Raw genomic sequence first — 23,492 nt, 5'->3', positions numbered from 1 at the left:
CATACAGACTAACATAATTTATTCTACATTCTATTCAATTCTACTGTTATTCTCTACTGTTGTCTTATTTTTTTAGCTTTTAAATTGTTATAATATGTAGATTTCATAAAAAAAATTGGTTTAAAATAAAAAAGCACCCTTTGTAACAACTGGAAGGACTACTCTCTGTATTTGTAATGGGCATTCATGTAATTATTGTATCCATTATTTTTAGCCTGAATAAATGATTATTATGAGTATTATTATGCTTTTTTCTGCCGGCAACCAGCATTGCTATGTTCCGGTGTGAAGGATGTGGTTGCTGGTGTGATTAGCTTAAAGTCGTAACTTACAGACAGACACATAAACACTCGTTGACATAGGGCGGCACATTGTAGGATGTTTCCTTGCATATAATAGATTTTTATTTATTTAGGTAGGAAGGCCTTTGATATAACGATCTTATTTAAACGAATGGACAATTATTCTTCTGATTGAAGTAATAATTAAACCCAAATTAAATGAGATAAAAATAAAACAAGGAACACTCCGTTAAAGTATGATGGTAATATATTTCACATTAATCTATTCGTTAATATTTTCTTTTTAAACTACTACCACTTCGGAAGGGGTCATATGTCATAGAGAAGAAGTGGCGAAAGAAACTCCAGAGCAACCCTTCTTTTTAAATATCACATTTACAATATTTCATTATAATTATTTCTTATATATCTTTAATTTTATAACACATATTTTATCGTATGAAAAGTAATTAAATGATATGCAAAGTACTTAACTTTAGTATTTCGGCCAGCGTGGTGGCCTCAGTAACCCACGTGAAGGACCAACTGTTTGCTGGCAAAGCAGAGACTCCCCTTTTTTGACAAGGCACATTAGTTTTATACTTTTCGACATCACGTGTTTTACTAATATCCATTTCCGGAAAGCTTTAATTTTAAAGTATAGTGACACAATTGTATAATGACAATTATATGAACAAATATTAATACTTAAAGTATAATAACATCATTGTATGATGACTTTAACAACAATGGTTTTATATTAATTTTACTTACTCTAAATATTATTTTTAAAATACAATTACAAAACTGTATAATGACAGTTGTGTATTAACAGCGGTATAGTGACACCTTTATTAATTCTTCAAGTATAGTGACATCACTGAATGTTGACTAATAAAAATGGTCTTTATATTTAATGTGAGGATATTAATATTAACTTTGAAATATACTTTTACAATAAATCATAATTAAATATGATAAATATCAAGTTGTTATTTTATGATATTCTAACACATGCATGTCCTAAGAAGCGTTGTTCTCTTAATAGGCGATTGTTTTCCAATAAATATTAGATAGGCCTTCAATTATTACTATACAAAAATACCTCAATATATAACAATACTAGCTGTTGTTTGATTTTGTTTTTTGATGTGGCATTCAATTAAGTTGTAGTCCTAAAAAAATTTTAAGTATTCAGTATCGCTAAGCCTCAAATGTGGAGTTCTGTCCTCTATCTCCAACCACATTTAGATCTACACAAAGTTTGGGGTAAATTAAACACATATTATAACCTCTATAGTACAAAAATAATTATTTAAATCGGTTATAATTTGTCGGAGTTATGGTATAAAATCGTCAAGCACTTTCACCCCCCTCTCCCAAAGGAACCGAGCAATCCTGTATTACTTTTGTTTTTGATGAATAGTGGTACAACTTAAAATGCATTTGGTTCTATAAATTTTCATAAGCTACGAGTCTCTTTCAAGGAATCCGCTATCAGATACAAAGATTTTTAAATCCATCCAGTATTTCCGTATACGTAACTTTTTTTAATTAACATATAATAACGGATAAAACTCTCCAGCTTTCTCTTTAATATTGATTATGGTAGCGGGAACACAATGAAACTTAGGTACCTATACAAAATCGTTATATAAATAGCATGTGAATTGATGCACTCTCGCAGGTGCAAACAAATGATGAACTGGCCGCAGTATAGTCTGACTGGACACACAGGCAACTGTCAACTTGGACTTATTTAATTAAATTAATTTAGTTAATACCTTTAGAATTGGCTTGAGCAGTTCCCTGCAACTTCGTTCGCGTATTAGCTCTTGTATATTAAATTTAGAACTGTAAACTTTTACCAGCAATGCTTGACAATAGACATATCGAGTAAAATCGCACGCCCGAAATTTTACTACGATTACTGGGCTCTTAATAATGGGAGCATATTTTTAATAGCAACTAACCTTCTTTAAAATTAGGCTATTAAATGCATTGATTGAATATATGAATGCTAAGCTCACTGATTAAATGCAAAAGGTTTTAAAGTTTTGAAGAGTTCCGTTGTCTGTCTCCGAAAGACATCATCATCTATATGCCATTTAAACGAGTCCATTTTAAAATAAAAAAAAGAATTTTACAAATGTTTCTATAAATGACAGGCTATGCCGATCATACATTAAAAAAAACAAACAACAGAATTTATAACCTCCATTTTTTGAAGGCGGTCAAAAAAACCTCTTTAGCATTTAATAATGTGTACCTTAAAAATAGATAATCAAAGAGCCCTTTTAAATGAAACCTTTGTAACGTTATAATGTACCTATCTCAAAATTGCAAACATCACCGAAAACAATATGCGCACGTTTATATAAATATCTAGCTTCAGTTAGGACGATCAAAAGCATTTATCTATAACATTGTGCTCTGTAGTTGTTTTACCTTCGGAAATAACAGCTACAGTTTAATTCAGTCTAGGTGAGTCATAGTCTGATTCATTCAGTGTTTACTAGAATTAGAGAAGTGTTGCCCGCTTTTTCAGAACGTGAAACTTTATTCGCAGAAATCGTCTTACAAAATTATTTCTTGGCATAAATAATTTGGGAGAAAAATTCGTAATTTTACTTGTGTTTGTGTAGTCAGCATGCTTAGGTTACATTATGCAATCTTTTTATCTATGACCAGTGATTGTTATCAGGTCTGGTAGAAATTAATTTTAAGATCTGATATTAAGGTTACAAAGCGACTTAGTAATGTATTTATTTTAGTTATTACTGGGAGTTCTCCATAATATTCTCAAAGGCTTGTGAAGTCTAACAATCCGTACCTGGCCAACTTGGTAGACTATGGCCTAAACCCTACTCATTCTGAGAGAAGGCCCGTGTAATGTAGTGGGTTAGTAATGGGTTTATAATGATGATAAAGTCAGAAGTTGTCTCAGCTTTAGTCTTCGGAGTTTGGGCTCTTAAGATTGATTGTTCTCTATAAGCATTTTGCTTTGAATAGTGATTCGGGTATAATAATAGAGATATAGATTAGGTCGGGGGAAAAGTTTCCTAGCATTTTTTAAGAAAATTCATTTAACTAGAGTATGTAGGTATAGAAATTTGGGGCTTCTGATCAAAAAACCGCGCCAAGTAGTTTTGGCAGTCCTCTCGTGATCTTAACCTGTCATTGCCTAAAGTATTCTGAAGAGATCGAAACATTTGGAAATCTGAAATGCCCCAAAAGTGTTTTGTGGTCAATTCCCAGTTCTTCAGCTACGTTGTAACTACTAATATGCCGATCTTGCTCCACTTTTTCAAAAATTGCATCCATTTTATCCGTAATAGGGCGACCAGAGCGAGGTGCATCTTTGACATCAAAATTTCCGGATTGAAAACTATTAAACCAAATTTGTGCTACTCTCACAGACGCTGCACTAGATCCAAAACATTTTACTTTTTTTGTAGTAAACTTTTAAATTGTATCTAATTTATTCATTAGATTCACTCATCTTCACAGTACGAAAAACAAATAAAAATCACACATTTTCCTAATTTGAATTTGGAATTATCCTCTTTAAAATTTAAACTTTTTCTGATACCAAAACCAGCCAGATACAATAGTATAGCCAAAGAGATTTTATTACAAGTTCATACATACTATAATGCGAAAAAACTTTTTCCCCAACCTATTATAATATTTTTGTCCTTCTTTTGGATGTGATTTCGCACCTGTAAGCCTAATGAATCTATAATCATGAAACGAACATAATATGTGATTCTCTTTTATGTTATCGAAGTAATTAGTGTCTGTAGCCCTGGTGTCACTGGATGAGACTAATTGAAACCACCTAACCGTTGGAGTTTGCACTTTATTTATTTTTGCTATGCATATTTCCAATCTGGACCAAAAGGAGGTAGACCATTAAGCACCGGACAGAAGATACACTTTTAATATAGTATCTTTTTTCTTACTTGTATTATCTTATTAATATCGCTGAGAAATTTCTGTTACGAAGTACCTAACCCTGGTTTTGAGAAAGAAGGAAAAGTATAACATAATAGCATCTCATGTGTCAAGTGTTAAGGAAATAGTATATTTAACTTAGTTTATATATTTCGGTATTTCACCAGTATTGGAGTTGTATTGTGCCTCGGAGGGCACTTAAAGCTGTAATAATCGTTAAAAGCCTAACATTCCGCATCCCAGCCATTCGTTCGACCTTCAAATCTCTCTCTCCTATGAAAGAGCAGGATTGTGGCCAGTAATGGGACTTAAATCGTCCAGTCTTTAAATATTATATTTCGTGCCACAGTTTGCCATCCCTGACCTATGAAGTTATAATCCACCCAAGACTAATCCCAAACACGTGGTTTGTGAACTGTAATAGGAAACATATTTAGTTAGTAGTTTTAGATAGCTGATTGTGCGATGCATAGCGTATTTCGTGCATATTCAATCGTTATTTTATCATCGAAAATAGCAACTAGAGTTTAATTCAGACTATAGTTGAGTCACAGCCTGAGTCAGCCACTGTTTACTTGGAACCGAGCGACCTATCGCCCGTTCTTCCAGACGGGAACAAGTGAAAAAATAAATTTACTCGCAGCCAACACGTGTCTGGTAGAAAGAATGGATTAAAGATAGAGCGTAGAAACTTTATTGGGTTTTATTGTGTGGATGGAATTAGTGTGCTGGTGGAATTCGATACAACAATTCCTTTTTATTATTTTACTTGATTAATGTAAGCAAAGCTCTGTATTCGTGCGGTGCTTGTGCAAATTTAGGTTAGGCGTTAGCCGAAATTTGCACATGCATCGCACAAATAAAAATCTTAACTAAATTATTCGACTTAAACACAAATAGCTCCCAAGAAGTTTGTATAAAAATATACCACTAATCTTAATTATCTTCGTAGGAAGTATCAATTTAATATATCACGAAAAATGTATGTGTTTTTTATATTATTTTCCAAAACATTTATATGAAACATTGTTTGGTTGCCTGGAATTATAGAAAATAAAGGAATGTATATAAACGAGTGACTACCACCAAGAAATTAATTTTGATCTTGAAACGCTCTCTAAATCTTTGACAATATTGTTGTATCCAATATTACAAAACTCTTAACCAACCATTACAAAATAATTTGGGGCAAGTTATATTATATTCTCTTATTTTGTCTCCCATGCATGCGACTAATATTTACTTAGATAATATTGAAAGGAAAATATATGATTTCAATTAAAAAGGTACCTTGAAATGTCGCTTTAAATTTACTTATGAATGATTGATTGAATATGGAGGACCTCGTAAAGCAATAAAGTTGAAAAAAACACGCTGTAGAACATTTTTACCGTAGCTTTTTATCTTTCAGATGCCAGCAAATTAAATTATTTTATTAAAACTCCATAACGGTATTGGATTTCACAATTTATTTAAACTTGTCCATTTTTTGATATCACTTTACTCCGTCCATCGTTGTAATTGGTTGGTACATGTGAGTCACAATAAGTTTATTTCACGGTAATTAAAAAATATCCGTCTCTATGGGGAGATTCCATTGCCGTTTCGGGATACTTATTCTGTTTATGACTGTCCTTTGAATGTATAATTTATTGCGAATGAGCAGTGACGAACTCGTAATTATAGAACGTAGATCTTTATATTATCTTTACCCGTGATAATCTGATATCTTGATGTGCTTGTTTTTGCCTCATTTTTGAAAGGAGAGTGACGAAGTTAAAGTTAGTTAGTTTACCCATCTATTTTAAAAACCGTTCAGACTCCGAAATAATTTATTATACTCGTAAATAAATTCAACTTTTCAAAGTATTTTTCTGTGTAAACATCATATTTTTAGAAGTAGAGGTTCAAAAATTAAATTATTTATATTGCCATAAAAAACCTTTCTAATGGCGGTATTCGATTAACGTGGCAATAATGAACTGCAACGTTTCGGCTTTAGAAATTAAGTCTTACATATAATCTAATATATAGGTATTGCTCAATGTACTCGAACGTAATCCCGAAGTTGCTTATACTTTTTTAAAATGTTGTAATGAATATAAATTAAAATACAATATTCTAATATTAATTAATACTCTAATACTTGACCTACATAGTAGGTAGATTGGAAGCAGCCAGCCTCGCTCTCATGTCCCGCAAGATGGTAAAATGATTGTAAATGTTGATGTTGGAAAAGAGCAACTACTGAGTTTCTTGCCGGCTCTTCTCGGTAGAATCTGCTTTCCGAACCGGTGGTAGAGTCACTACAAACATACATACTGGACGTTTCAAAAGTAGCTTATAAAGTAGGCCTACTTAAAATAAATGAATTTAAATTTTTTTATTTTAATAAAATGGCTGTTTAACTCGCTTTAATAACATCGTCCAATATTAATGTCAATGATGAATGGGATTTTTTGATGTTATTTGGTATAAGTAGACAGGTAATCAATAATGGTCAATTCTTGGCTTTGATATGATAATTTGTAAACCTAACTTCACTTTCAGAAATAAAATGAATATCTTTTTACTCCCTACTTTATTTGATTTCCATTGACTTTTTGTTAGTCTAGTTTAGTACAACATGTATTAGAAGTTGTATTCGTGAACTTGGATCTTAAGCCTGGGTCTTACAAAACTGTTACACTTTTAAACTGAAAAACTTAAATCTTTTATCCTTTTTTGTACTTACTTCCGACAAAAAAACAATACAAACAAAGCTTTTACGTGTCTACTTTCTTGAGTTCTACTTCATTTAATTCTATCTGTGTTATAAAACTTTTCTGAGGTTTTTTATCCAGTTTTTTCAACTAACTATCTTGAGGTACCACCCTGCATACTGGAGTTCTATAAATAAACAGGTATTTAATTTATCCGTAATAAACACAGCGCACTCGTTTGATTGCCACATTTAAACTATAAACTGTTCAGAATCAAAGAAATATTATGACGTATGTTGCTATAAACCCAGTTACACACATACAAATACCCGGCTTGGTGGAAGTTCAATCGGAACGCAAGTAACCGAGCGAGGTAATAAAAATAGTATTTATCATAAAAAGTTGCAGATTAACACTAAACCGTCATAAATAACGAAATAAGACCAAATTTTTATATGACTGATGAGTTTTGATAATTTGCGTTTAAAATTAAAACTATACTTTGTAGTTACAATTTATTGTGCATTTTCGACCCCAAACGAGGTGGGCAGATGACACAAGTCATACAAAACAGTGGAACTTTAAAAGACCTAAATCCAGCAGTGGACGACTATCAGCTGATATGATGATGATGATGGTGATGATGATATGTACATTATGTACTAAAGAAGAATTAACTAATTACTACTAAGACTACCGCAAAGTAACGCCTTTAAAAAGGCTACTTGGAAAGGGTATAATAGGTTACCACTAATAAAAAGTATTACTAGTGCTCGGTTTATAGAAATTTTGCACTTTTCAAACGCAGTAATTACATTTTTCATTAAAAAAAAAGTGTGTGTACTTATGAACACGCGTTAGAAGTAATACTTCTTTGGCGTAACATTATAAATATCGTTTCAAACATTTCAACTTTCGCCTTATTCTACGTCTTTAGAAAATGACGACACTAACAATAGAAAACAGATATTTAATATACTGATAATTATATTTAATAGATAGTTTTATTATAACGCATTATCTAGTTTTCTCACAATCGGACAATCTTATTCAACATTAAAATTTGAGATTTTTGAACAATTGAATCTATTAAATCACCGGAATGAGCCTGCTGACTTTGACAATTGAAAGTATACACTGTCAAACCTTTTTTTTAAAATAAAATGTTGATTATAGCTAATTTTCAGCGTGTTGGTTATTTGTGACAGTGTGCGTGCGCATCGTATTATTAATTTACTCTCATTATTTTTCTCTAACGGAGCCAAAAGAAGTATAACTTCAAAAATTAACTAAAAATAAACTTAATTTTCCTTAAGTCAAACAAAATTCAGGTTTAGGCTTCTTATGATGATTTTAAAATAATCATAAATGCACACGTTTGTAGTAATTTAGTAACCATCGAAACGAGCTATAATAAATTTAATAGAACTGGAGTAATGGAGTAAGATGATGCTCATTCAAGCATATATGTTGCGCCGTTTTAGCAAATATTTATGATGTTTTCGTTAGAGTCTATTTCGATGCTCATTGTAAATCTAACAACAATAATAAATAAAGTATTCCGGTTTAACGAGTAAAGCGGGGTCCACATGGATTATTTTAACCGCACGTAGGCGGTGTGTGTCATGTTTTTAAAGTTAAATCTCTACAGACAATACAATTTATAGACTCAATAGTTTAATGATTACGAAAAATTTGAAGTTTTTAAAAATGCTAAATTATTTATCGAATGTTCTAAATCCACCAGAGGGACTGTGATTGGTTCTCCAAATGTAAAAGTCATTAAAACTATCTTGTTAAAAAAATTGAATACTGGGCAAAACAGAAATAAAACAAAAGAAACCTTATCCTAAGGTTGCCCGGCATAGATCGCTACTAAGTGATAAGGCCCTCTTTTGTATACTACTTCAGTCTGGGTTTTTTTTATATTCTTCTCCTGTTTCTTTTAACATGTAGTGTGCAAATAAAGAGTATAAATAAATAAATAAACCCGTCACACACAGCAACTAAAGTTTGATACAAGTCTTCCTGGGCGCTTGTACTTGTTGTCTAACACAACTGTAGCAATTGCTGTGAACACGTTTGATATTCGCTGTGCAGCCTAGTTGTGTGCAGAAAATGAGCCCTTGTAAATCCCGCATCAGCTTACTACGGAAGCGTTAGCAAAGTTTTCATTGAAGTACAGTGGACGGTATGACTGTTGTGCTAATCTCCTATTTACCTTATTGAGATTGAAAAATATAGTGCACTGAGACTGCTCATACGCATAAGAGTAAATATAAAACGAATAAGCTTTTTCCATACTTAGTTTCAATCGCAGTCTTCAGGAAAAGGTGTGACTTCTTTCCTATGTTGATCTAAGATCAAAATAAGTGTTTAAGTGTGTATTCATATATACCAAACTACAGTAGTCGTAACAGTAACATTTTGGAAAGGACGACCTGCAATTTGTAGGTTGCTACTTTATACGCTTGGTAACGTTACGAGCGTGTTCACCTATGCGGTCGCGAGTGAAGCAGTCGAAAGCAAGCATAATGTCTTAACTCGTGCTTCAGAAATTAAAACAAATAAAATATTCAAATGTTTTAATAGTAGACAAGATGCTAGGAAAATAAAGAAATGATCAAGACTACAGAATCCTATCGTGTCATTCATATAAGTAGATAAATGAAACGCATGTGTAAATTTACATACATAATACTTCCATCAAAATGCATATATACATCAAGTCAGAACAAATTTATGCTTTATGTTTTATGTACACTAGCTGTGCCCGCAATTAACTTCCGTTTCATAAAAATATAGCTTCCATTACTCAGGGATAGTGTAACTTCAATACAAAGTTCAATAACTAACTTTTCAGTAGTTTCGGCAATTACCACCTATTATACTCTGAAACTAGAAGTTTGCTTTTTACTAAAGTTCATAAATGTATTTTAAGTTTACTTATATCGTTTTACTAAAAAAATGTTTACTAGAATTGTTGTACTTACAAAAATAAAGTATTGAGACGATCTAATCCGGTTAAATTGGTTTAAATATCAATTTAACCGGATTAGATCGTCTCAATACTTTATATATCGTCGTCGTATATGTTGCCCTGGTGGGCAACATAATCGAATCGATAGTATTTGTAATGCGTAACGAATGAGTATGAAAATAGTTTCCTGCCCCTTCATTTCCGTACCTGTGATGTGGAAATAGGGCACGCAGTTTCGTTTGTACCGACTGCTACTGTTCTGATATAAGATTATATTCAGAATACTATACTATGATTCAGCTGCAATGTAAAAATAGTTTAAGGATATATGGTTTATTTAAGTAAAATCCAATAGTAGCATTACAGTTACTCTTGTCACTCTAGCCATTCTACACTTTGTTTTGCATTTTTTAGTATAAATAATATTCTAAATATATTAAAACATAGGTAGGTACATTCTTGTGGTAAATCTGTTTACTTTATTTGCGTTTATAGATTTTTTAATTATAAGGAAATGAAAAGTTTCTTAAGTAATAAGACTATTAAGGAAAAATAAACTTGATAGTTAAGGGTTAACGTCAAGTAAAAGTTTGTTCATTACCCGGCTAAGTTTGTTGTGGGCTCTTCTTAGACCAGGGCGCCTTTGGAACCCTCGTAGCCTCAGGATTAAGTTGGCGAACGAAGTTATCACCAACCCCTTAAAATTATGTAAACATATATGTATGAACGCTTCATATGTGCCTGTGATAGGCCTACATGAATAAAAGAAATTTGAATTTGATCCCAATTGTTTTACCAAACATTGGAAGGGATTGCTTCAGATTGATTTGCAATCAGCCTTTGCGCGCATTTTTACATAGTTTTTGTTTTAACTTGTATATTTCCCTGCACCTGTAATGAAAATTTCAAATAAAATAAGATCTGTAGGTACCTATCTACTCTACCTAGTATATATATTTTTTATTAGTATTCTAATGTATTCACATGTTTTATGCTGTTCCCAAACGCGCTGTCACGCGTCCCTTTTCTATACAAAAGATCTAAAAACGGTAGGTCAAGTGTTGGTTTCCCGGAGGTAAGGTCTCGACAAAGGCGTCGGATTTTTTTAATTAATAAATTCGTGACCGAGGGGTGCAAGGGTGTTGAATACAGCACTCTCGCGTGGAAACAGCGTAGCCAATTAAATTTCAACATGACTATTATATTTTAACTAGAATTTAAATATTTACCAAAAAAAGGTAGGAATTGATTCAAAATAATAGATATTAATCAGTTCCTATTGATGCCATAATTATTTTAATTAAGTTTTACTCTAATCAAGTTACTGTACTAAAAAATTACTTACACTTTTTTATTTCGGGTTGGACAGAGAATTTCTTAAACATAACGTAACTGAATTTTCCGACCCGTGAATGGAATCCAGGGCCTCGCGTTCCTTAGTCAAATATCTTAACGAGACAGAGAGACTTATAATAACCTCATATTTTGTACATATAATATACATTAATGCCATGTCGAGAGTTAACAATGTGTTTATATATATTTTGAATACGAGTAAGTGTATGAGGACGCAATCACTTCAAATGCAAAAAGTAATTCAATACACCTCGTAGGTACAATGACACAATCAAAACCGCATCTCCATTAATTAAAACCGCTTGATTAATATAAAACAACAGACTATTCTCCAATTTTCTTTGCCTATAGTGCATCCCGTCCCGTTCTGGAGTGCTTTTATAGAGCTTTCGTGGAGCTTTGAGCTTCCCGCTTAGTCAGAAAAGCGCTCGCGCACGGAACACGCGCATCGAGCGATCGCGACGTATATATAATGAATGTCACGTGCTAGTCGCGAGTTTATTAATTAGTGGTGCAGATATCTGAGCGACATTAAATCCAAAACTATGATATAACAGTATGATAAATATTCAGCTAGAAGGCAAATTATAACAACATATCGTTATCTTCCTTTAAACTATGTAAATTAAAACCTGTACGTTGGTAAGCGCTACGCTGAAGATCGATTTACGCATTTTTTTTCTGTTTATTATAATTCGAAAGACAGAAATGGAAAAGTTTCCTGGATTATTGGGAAGTACAGGAAAATATACAGTGCTTATTTCGGTGACAATTTTGTGTGTAATCATTCCCAATTTTACAAAACGATCACACACAAAATTATTAAAATTTGGACGGGACAGTGAACTCGTATGTCAAGTCAGATTGTTAAAGACTAGCAGTATACTGCAATAACTTAATGAAAACTCTAGCTTTGGTTAAAAATGATAAAATTACGATGGCATTCATTTATAACGTGCAGATTGAACATCGTTCCCTTCATAAATTACAGAAGCGTTGGCACAAGTTTCGTAACATAAAACAAACAAAAGGATCACGGAGACCAGAGTACAATTTCCAATCAAACGCTCATAAAGGTCTTTAAATAAATTACAAACGGTAGGTCGTGAGTGCATTCGGACGATTTATTGTAACGACTTTCGTGATATTCTCTTTGTGAACTCGACGCGATTCGGAAAGATTTTCGGCTTCTCGGTAACTACGAATAAATTATAAAAGTTTAATTGAACACATTGAAAGGATTACACTTCTTTTAACAGATTTGGTTATCAATGCAATTCGCATTTATTATTATTTACCGGTTCGACTGTGATTCTTGTACTAATTTGCGTGATTAATTTATAATATAAACTACGAAAAAATATTTCAATAGGTACAAGATGATCCCGTAAACTTGCAGTAAAAATTCCTATCATTTTGTGTTTATACAAGACATACGCACGTATTAGGATAGAAGATACATAGCAATTCTAGGTTATCCGAGTACTCATAATGTTTTTAAAAACTAACTTCAATGATATACTTAACTATACGCACTGAGTGTTAATTTATATACATCTAATATTTTCAAGGATATTATGAAGTTTACCAGTTAATATTCACCGATTCCCTCCTTTCTATATTATTATTATTACCCAAAGGCACATAAACCCTCAAAATAATAAAATACAATTCGTGAAACCCGACGAAATAATCTATATAAGGCATACACAAGCCGAATTTCATCAAAAGTTACTGAAAAGCAAACGAAAAAAGAGGAATATTCTATAATTTACAAAAATTAGGCTAATCACTTTAGTAAAATTATTATTATATCCGTTTCCACAGACCGCGATATATTCGAAACGGAGGTAAACGGTTGACAAATGCAATGTAGCAACGATCGTTTACCTACATCGGGACTATTTATAAGAGACGACGGAAATGCCCGGGACACCGATGGCTTCGTATTCTTTTTTCTACGAAAAGATTCAGAGAAGTTTGCTTTCAAGTCTATTCACTAACAATATTAGTATGATTGGAGCGTAAGGCAATCAGTTCCAAATTCATAATAAAATGTTAAATTAGATTTATCGCAACGATATCATACAAGACTGAATTTTATCAAAAATGCACTCTAATTAACGTATATCAAAAAACCTACATCACACAATGTCATGAACATGTGAATCAAATATCATTTCTTTTGTGTCTTTAAAATTATTTATTTATTATAAAAGCACATTAGTTAAAAATGATATCAATTTACAAATTGACATCATTTTTCTGGCACATAACAAGTTGTACTTATCAAAAGTTTATGAGTCTGTCAACAAACGAAGCACTATGGTGGGTCTAAAAACATAGTGTGTTGTTAAACAGTTCCATAACATCTTACAAATAGGTCAGCAGTAAGAAATAGTTTTTAAACAGCCATTGTAATGCTCATACTCCTATACTGGTTTTAACGGACTTGATACAGAAAACTATATTTCAAATGGTTTTCTCATATTAATTCTCTTATTATTGAGTTTAAATCTTGTAGCTAATAAAGTTATGCGTCGATGTTCGTGTAATATTAAACAACGTGTGAAAAGATAAATTATTTATAAACATCTCATAAAATTACAAAAGATGACGGGCGATACAATTTAAAAGTTAACTATTACTTTAAAATTTTAGTTTATTTTGAAAATAATTAAACCCGATTGATTTTAAGTTATAAACTAAATAATTCATTACTTTTATAGTACTTAAATTGATTTAATACGAATTAGTGCATTTTTTCCATCATTGAAATCCATAATCTATATATATAGTACCTGAGCATGAAGCTAAGGAGTTTGTTTTTTGTTTTTATTTGTTTAAACGAGCACACTGTAACTACCATGCAGTTTTATTATTTTGTAGGCTTAGAAAGTAGTCTTAGAATGAAACTTACATCTTCGCTCGGCTAGCATATGAAGGAAAAAAAATTATATCCCCCGATTATATCCCCTGACAAGCGGTAAAATTAACGTGTCCACCTGGCAGCGCGGTAACAGGGGATAGGCGAAGTTAAGACCCGTTGACTATTACACGTATATTATTTGGATATTACATATTTTCAATGGTCGGATAGTTGATAAAGCTGTGGGAGAAGATACAATTTTGCTCTTTCCCCGGGATGACAAATGTCTTGTGCCCATGCTAACATTGCAGAGTTTAAACTGTCGTGTAACAAAAATGGTGGCCGATATCGTGGTTTCCTATTCAAACTTATTCGGTCAGAGTGTAATCGATGTAACGAGGCGAACCTATAATTACTGTAAGTCAGCTTGGCAGCACTGACACGGATAAGTCACGGCGAAACTGCACTACGCCCACGTAACAGTGGATTGCACATCTGTGTCCCACATACATTGGAAATTCTATTATTGACGGCCCGTACGGAACCAAAACCGAAAATTAAAAGTATAACCAAATATATATAAAACTAAAACTAAACTAACTTCAATACGCTATTGTATTCATCATCATCACCCTTATTATTTGCTGTCTAAACCTCTTCTATCATAGTGTCATAGTTCAAGTGGATCAACCACGCTCCTTGCAAATATTTGATTACCTTCCTAGCGCAGCGGTGAGCATTGTGGATTTAAGCGGGAGGTCCCAAATTCGATCACTGCCAGAGGAAATTTGAAATTTGTGATTTCTGAATTTTGTCTGGTCTGGTTTGTTAACCACCCTTCCGCCAAAGACGTGCCGCTTAACGATTTATCGTTCAGGTGCCGATTAGAGGTATGGGTTTCGTATAACTTCCGTACCCCTTACAGGTTAGCCCGTTAGCATCTTAGACTGCATCATCACTTACCAGCAGGTAAGATAACAGTCAAGAGCTTGTAATGGAATAAAGAAAAAAGATGGCATGCTTCCAAATTTGGGTGCAAGAAAGGTGATTCTATCATAGTACGCGTTGACAGCCACGTGATTAGCTTTTAATTCGGTTATAAGAAAATCCTTCGGGAACTGTTTATTGTACTTGACTAAAAAGGATCTCTTCTTTTTATTCCCGCGGTATGGATTCTCGATGAGCATGCGAGTATATACGACCATATGCTCAAATGTTGTCTAGCTAGATGCAGTTGTTTAGCTCAACTTACGTAACAAACATATAAACAATGTATTATTTGAGTGCTGATTATTTATATATCAATCTAGTACTAAAATGTGTCATAATCGTAAACAAGAAAACATGTGGGTATTCAAACTCTTAGCTATATTAAGTTCCTACCAGTGACTCAAGGCTCAAGGGAGAGTTTGAGAGGAAAGAAGACTAGGCAAAATAATAAACAAAGTATAAATAAGAACATAACCGTACATGTGTATTATGTTATTAAATACAATTAAATAAATACTAATGATAGGAACATATACATAATAAATAGATATAAAAGGAATCATGTGGAATTCTTTATTTTTGGCGGTTAGTCTGATGACGAGATTGTTGCGGTTACTCTGGTACTCCTCCTTCGATGTCTCGATTAACACCTTAGCTTGTTTTTCTGCCCAACCTTTTACAATAGAAAACTTAATGAAACCTATTTTTAGATTCCTAGAGACATGCACAGAATGATCTTCGACTTGCTGATAACGCCATTATCAGTGGCCATAAATGGACAAACCATAACGAACCCTACATGATTGACACCTTGTTTGGACTGTCAATACATAAACAAAGGGCTGCCTTCAAGTTAAATCTCAACAATGGGCCCTCTAGGGGCTCACTCTTGTTGTTATAATTAACGCGATACAATGCTGCTTCTGTTATTGCTTTTAGTGTATTCGTGCATAAATTTGCGATCATGTTTTATGTAATAGTTAGGTCATGATATTTTAGCTGTTGATTTATGATCAGGTAAGGTACTTCGATCTGTGATCTAAGATAGGATTTTGTAATATTTATTTGATATATAATATTTATTTATTTATTGAAGCGGTGATAGCGCAAAGGATAAAAGCTCGACTCCACTTTCCCGGGGCCAATTTCGAATCCCAGCGCCGTGAATATATTCAATATCACTTCGTTTCGCTAACTTTTCTTATATTATGTGCGTTTTAAGTATTAAATTAAGTATTAAATTAAGTATTAAATTAAGTATTAAAACGCACATAATATAAGAAAAATTAGCGAAACGAAGTGATATTGAATATATCACTTCGTTCGACGGTCGTCGTGAGGGAAACCTGCATGCCTGAGAGTTCTACATAATGTTTTCAAATGTGTGTGGTTGATGCAAAAATGGTCCAATAAGCAAGAGCTTGCAATAGAAAAAACTATCCAAGAATAGATAGTATCCTAGTGTTACCATTTTCCGATGAATAGTTCTAAAAATTAAAATAAACCTACGAATAGCAGTTGTTTAGGATAACAATCTATTCTGTTGCCATCCGATAATAGTTAAACCATAATTTTGTATTGCATAGCTTCAGTTGTCAATCAAGGTAACGTAATTGGCATTTCGTCTTCAAAACATGGCGCTATTATACTAAAAAGTGTGAAATTTAATACTACAAACGCAATATTAATTATTGACGACTTAGCAAATCATCCTGCCTTCCAAACCGGTGGTAGAGTGGCCTACTTGCATGAAATATTTTTCTTTCAAATATTTTACATCCTATGTCACACTTGCGATAAAGAGGAATCAATGGACGAAACATTTATCAAAATCTTTCTTGCGATGTAATCTTATTGGATATCTCCATATTTTTATCTCCATATATTATCAGTTGCATTGCGAATTGTTAGTATTTTCACCGGGTTTAAAAAAACAAACTGAATATACCTTTAACCGGATGAAAATAGCAAGCATTGTACAAGAGAGGTCGTAACAAAAATATGCCTCACGCGCGTGACGTTTGTAATAATGTATTGCAATAAAACTTGATAGCAGTCGCATAAATCCTTTTATGTCCAGTTTCACACTATCGCATTTATCTACAAACCTTTCAGTAGCATTTTATTGTGTTGTGGGTAACTTTTAAGCAAACTTATTCATTTTTCGGTGTCAAATCTATTAAAATATAATAAATGCGAACGTATGTCTGTTTAATTGTTTCTTCGCTACGTATGTTTATCTCAACCGGCTCAACTGTTTAACCAGTCTTGATGAAATGCATGACTTGTAGTTTTGCAACCTATAGATAGGGCAAAGGATACATTTTATACCGGGAAAATGAAGGGTTCCGAAATTAAACCTTTCGGCGGCGGCGCTAGTCCAATCTCCCACGAGACCGTAACAGAGAAAATAAAGAAATCATATACAACTTGTAAATGAAAAGCGAAGTAATAGTTTACAGGCTTTAGAGGTAATATATTTTGAGAAAACCACTACCGCCGCCGTTTTTACTGAAAGAAATCAGACACAGCCCTAACATCACACGCGAAATTCAAATCATATGACTCCTGTCACTTTATATCAGGAACGCGTCGCGTAGCTTAGGTACTATATTCAGTAGTAGTAGTACTAGGTATTTTATCTTCAATAGGATTGTCATAAGTAAACACATACAATGTATTGAATTAGTTTTTTATGGAGAAAGGAAAAATATCCTTTTTTGATTTAATATTTTTACAAGGTTATTCTTTATGAAATATACGTTTGCATCCTTCAACATTATTTTGTAATTCGGTTTCACGTTGTTTACCCAAATTGCCCTTACCGGGGATCGAACCCAGAACCATCCATTTATAAGACTGCTGCGTTCACCACTGCGCCAGGAAGGTCGTCAAAGGTCGCCTGAATTTTCTTTCACTAGATTTGGCTTTGCTATTTTATATCGTTTCTTGCAGTTAGTATGTTTTAACTGCAAGAAACGATATAAGATACAATTTTAATACGTCGGCGTTTGTAAACCTACTTTTAAATAGTCGTGTTTAACGATTGTCACAAGTTCGTTGCCCCGGCGCACCTTCCGCAGTTATAAATACGCGGTGTCGAAGTTTTGACACGGGTAAACAAACACCGCGGATCGGATGTGTGTAACGCACCTTTTTACGAGCTTTACGCATCATTACGCCATTTTAGCGTTAATTCTAAATAGGTTAACTTAAAAATATCTGCGTATACGCATGACCTTATTTTTTTTCAAACAGAAGTGATGAAACTGTTTTTAAAACATGCTGAAACGTGAGCAAGCTACTGTATTGATTTAATACTACAATAATTTCGTTATTTGAGCTACTTAGTTGTTTAACAACTGTATCAATTGCTGAACAATAGTTTGTAACTGAACTGGTTCGTAAAATAATAAGGAATACCTAACTTTTGCATAATATTATGCAGTAGTTAAGTACGTACACCGTATATTTGTTTTATTTGAAAGTAAGGTACTGAGACCCTTAACATGCTTGGTGGGCCAAACCATGTCTAATGCCGAATACTATTGTTCTTATACCCTTTTTTGTCGATGACGATAGTCCTACAAAATTTGATCTGCTGCCATCTGAAGATTTTGGGTTAGACTGATCATTAACAACAGCCAATATTAGGTAAAACTTACCCGTATCTCCAAAAGGAGGGAAGTGAACTATATCCTATATATAGGATCAAATCGATAGAAGAAAACAAAATGTATGAGAAGAAGTGCGCTAAAAGATAACATTAGTTGCCTTCCAGTGAAGTGCAGTTTACCAAAGTTGCCACTGAAAAGGGGGTAACTTAATTGTATAGAAAAAAAATTTCTGCGGTATTAAATATTGATGTATTTGGGATGCACTCCATTAGGCGCATTTATGGATGTTTCAAACAAAAATGTGATTATCGTATTTATGTAACTTAAGGGCTAAACTGTTTAAAAGGCTGTAACTTTTGAAATCATTGTCAACTGTGATCATAACTTTTCGACAACTGGAAAGTGTTGTCACTCTAAACGATGACTGTTTTAAGTTGTTTTAAGACGTCGAGTTCAAAGAGGTGCTAGAAACGGCTCGCGTCCTCTTACGGTGTCCATTGAAACCTTTTTCTTTTTATAGAGGCCATTTTCAACCAGTAACTATTTGTATACTATTGCCTTAACGTGGACTGTGTGTGTGTATTATATCCTACTTCCTACTAAGTAAGTATAAACGTGAAAGTTTGTGAGGATCTATGGATGTTTGTTACGCTATGCAAATACTTCTGTAGGTATGAGTTTTAATACAACCTCACGATAATATCGCTCGGACACCAAAGTAGCCCACAAGCTTTATAGTTCATAAATAAATCGTGTGAACGACGTTGAGTATTAATTAGACAAAACCTCTGTCATGTGCTCAAGAGTCAAAAGAATATATGTAATGTATCTATGGTGAAATTGGCTATTCTCAATAGATCTAAAAAGATCTCCACTACAGTATACTTCTTTGTTTTATGAGTAGCCCATTGTTATACCTTTATTATGAAAATAGAGGGGAAAACATCGCTTAGTAGCCCAATCGTTCTTGATGATGAAATTACTTAAAAAAACTGAGCTTGCATCCTGGAAACAGGGATAGGATTTTTTAACTCAAGAAACAAAACAGTTCTGACAACACGAAAATAAAAGAAAACGAAATACGAAATAGTAGGCAACAGTTAGTAGAACATAAACAGGCAGGCTACTACGAATACTTTACTACTGTTTCTTAGTCGACGCAGCAGTGCGAATAGTCGCCTTACTTGTAATAGGGACTTGGTTTGAGTCCCGGCACAGCCATTTTACGATTGAGTTTACTTAACTTGCCCTTCAAGTTAAAAATTACTTTAGTTTAAATAAGTTATGAGTTTTCAAATGCCGGTATTAGAATAAAGTTGAACACAACAAACATTCATATCGAACGAAAACCTTATTCTGGAAGTCTGTAGAAATAACAGTAGCGCCATAGTTATTTAACTCACTCTGTTCCTATGGATACTGTTTATACTGTTAATATCGTATTTTATCTTAATACATTTTTTAGTAAAGTTTTCTTCTTAAATATACCTACTTATGAAGATCTAACCATTGGTGGCAAAACACTCGACACAATCTTCAGTCCCACGCAGATCATTAAACTTTAATAATTCCAAAACATAGGCTCGTACAGAGAGTTAGGTCGTGGGAGAAACTTCTGAAAGCCCCGATTAATACTCGATAACATAAATATGAATATATTTGACTCGTATCATTAAGCTCCGATCGATAATGCTTACAATGGAAGATTTTCCATAGATACGCGATTTATTATGGGCTGGTAATTTCATCGTTTTAGTTCTCTAATTGTGATCTATGGACTTATGCATTTATATTTATTGTATGACGCTCAATAATTTTCATAGAAAACTCGGTTCCTATGTTCCTACTGCAATACTATTACTATATTATAAAGCTCATAAAGTAATGTCTGTCTCTATTTGTTTGTTAATCTATCTTAAGAATTTAATTTAAGTTCTCACCGGTCGGTTGGTAGAATAGGATATGGATTTATTATAATATGTATTAAGATATATGGATTTAAAATAATATGTATTTAATATAATATACATGTTTGCTGAGAGAATTAGCACTGATCTTGGTGAAATTTGATACATTTATTGCTTGCCTCCTAGCGGCAGGATTCTTCAAAATACCTGAAGAAAACGCAGACATATCCATACTAATATTATATATGCGAAAGTGTGTATTTTTGTACATTTCACCGATCTTCATGTAATTTAATGTTGAGATACCTTGCATCCTGGAGAAGAATGTAGGACTTTTTATTTCCGGAAAGCGCTCCAGAATCGTTCTAGAATAACTTATACTTACCTCCTAAGCGTACTTGTCATTTGATTGTTAAATACGGTATCTAATAACAAAAACATCATCGGTTTATTAAATAATATATGCAACTGTACCAAATAAGAGGATGCAAGATTATAAGTATATACGTTTTGAAGGCGGGCTTTATAAGATCGGAACGTAATAAACCATGCCAAATATTGCATGCTGTTTGAAATAGTTAGTAAAGTCTGTCCGTCTTACAGAAAACACTAAAACCTTAACACTTAAAACCTTTCTCGAGTATTATTATACTATCTCGCATAATCTAGGCGTGCCCTCTAACCTCAAAAGCATAGGTACTAGAAACAAAGTAACTAATATACATAAAATTACTTCACTCCCACTAAACGGTACTCAGTCATTGTTTCAAGCACAAAATCTACTATATCATTTCAATATAATCGGTGCTAAGGCGCCTACACGATAGTTATGCATTAATTGTACAGAACAGACATTGTGATGTCGATGAATTTGTATTTGAGGTCTTGCAATAGCTATATCGTTAAGCAGCAATTAAATTAAAAAACAATCTAGTTCGAAATTTAAAAAATGTATTTTTAATCCAGTGGTCCCTAAACTGTTTGATAATAGTAAAGAATGTAAGATTTCGGATTTCGGTTCGGGTACAATATACTTATCATCATCTTCATTACTGGATTTCCACACAGTTTAGTGCAGCTGGTATACAACCTTAACCTTAGTGGAGAGTTTACCAAAACAGCGCTTACACAATAAGTAACGTTACATAATAATAAAAACACTTTTTTACAATATTACTACTACTAGTATCAACCTTATTTTAAAGGGAATAAATTATATGATCGACATTAATTTTCATTCCAATTAACCATTTCTAAAAAACGAAGTTCCATGGTACCTACGTAATAAACTTCGAACCAGCTTACATAGATACAATTTAAGTTTTATACCTTACTAGCTGTTGCCCGCGATTTCGTCTGCGTTTGATTTTCTTTTTTGATGTGGCATTAAATTTAGTTAGTTCTTAGCTAAGCCTTGAATGATGGGTTTGCTGCTGTCCACTGAGGAGTTATGTCCTCTATCTCCAACCACAGTTTGGATACAATTAAACACATATTATAACCATACCATAACCATAGTACAAAAATAATTATTTAAACCGGTTATAATTTGTCGGAGTTATGGTATAAATCCTCAAACACTTTCATCCCCTCTTCCGAAGGAACAGAGCTTAATGTCGGGATAAAAAGTATCCTATATTACTGCTAACACTTCTAAGAATATGTGTACAAAGTTTCATGAGGCTCGGTTAAGTAGTTTTTGCGTGAAAGCGTAACAAACAAACTTACATTCAAAATACTAATATTAGTAGCAATAGGGATAGGGATAGGGATTTACAAATATAGATTAATTTGTCAGTCACGTTTGGAGTGAATAATTAACGGCCACTACAGGGCACAGGTCTTTCTCGCAGAATGAGAAGGGCTTAGGCCGTTGTCTACAAGTCTGGCCAACTGCGGATTTGGTTGACTTGACACGCCGTTGAGAGCAATATGGAGAACTCTCAGGCATGCAGGTTTCCTCACGATGTTTTCCTTCACCGTTTAAAGCAAGTGATATTTAAATTCAAATTCAAAATCAAATTCAAAATTTCTTTATTCATGTAGGCCTATCACAGGCACTTATGAAGCGTTCATACATAAATGTTTACATAATTTTAAGGGGATGGTGATAACTTCGTACGCCAACTTAAATCTAAAGTTACCAGGATTCCAAACGCGCCCTGGTTTTTTTTTTGTTTTCACCATCTCACAGTAAATTTATATTCAGCTATGATGCTAGAGCAATTCACATCCAAGCTTTTTTATCGTTTAATTTGCTTAAATAAGAAACGCACATAACTCCGAAAATTCAGTGTTTCGTGCCGAGGATCGAAAACGGGCTCAACGAAAGGAAAGCTGTTGTCTTACCAACCAGCTTACGCTTACCCTTAAGATCATTTATTTTTTTATTTAATGGACAATCAACAGGTTACAATAATTCTTATAAAACTAAACAAAAAAAAACATATTAATGTAATATTGTAGACCCACTTAGAGACTACCACAACTTGCGAATATACAACTACATTGTCAGTTAGAATGAGAAAAAATGATTAAGAAGAGAGACATATAATAGTGAGAGAGTATAAGCTGCGAGATCCATCAAGCTGTGACATAAACCTACGGATCTTAGCGCCGCGAACAAAAACAAAAATTTTTAGAATAAAATAGAAAAAAAACCCAATACTTAAATTATATATAAAATAATATTAAAAGTGCTGACAATATATACTTAAGAACAAAACTAGCTAAATTAATACAAAAAAGAGCAAAGTAAAAAATAAAAATACTAAGTTTACACAATACCACAGTATTGCGATAGGAAGTGGTCCTTTAGTTTTTTAAGATTATG

The sequence above is a fragment of the Pararge aegeria genome, chromosome 4, assembly GCF_905163445.1.
Source record: "Pararge aegeria chromosome 4, ilParAegt1.1, whole genome shotgun sequence".
Lineage (NCBI taxonomy): Eukaryota > Metazoa > Arthropoda > Insecta > Lepidoptera > Nymphalidae > Pararge > Pararge aegeria.
Note: the sequence above shows the minus strand (reverse complement) of the source record.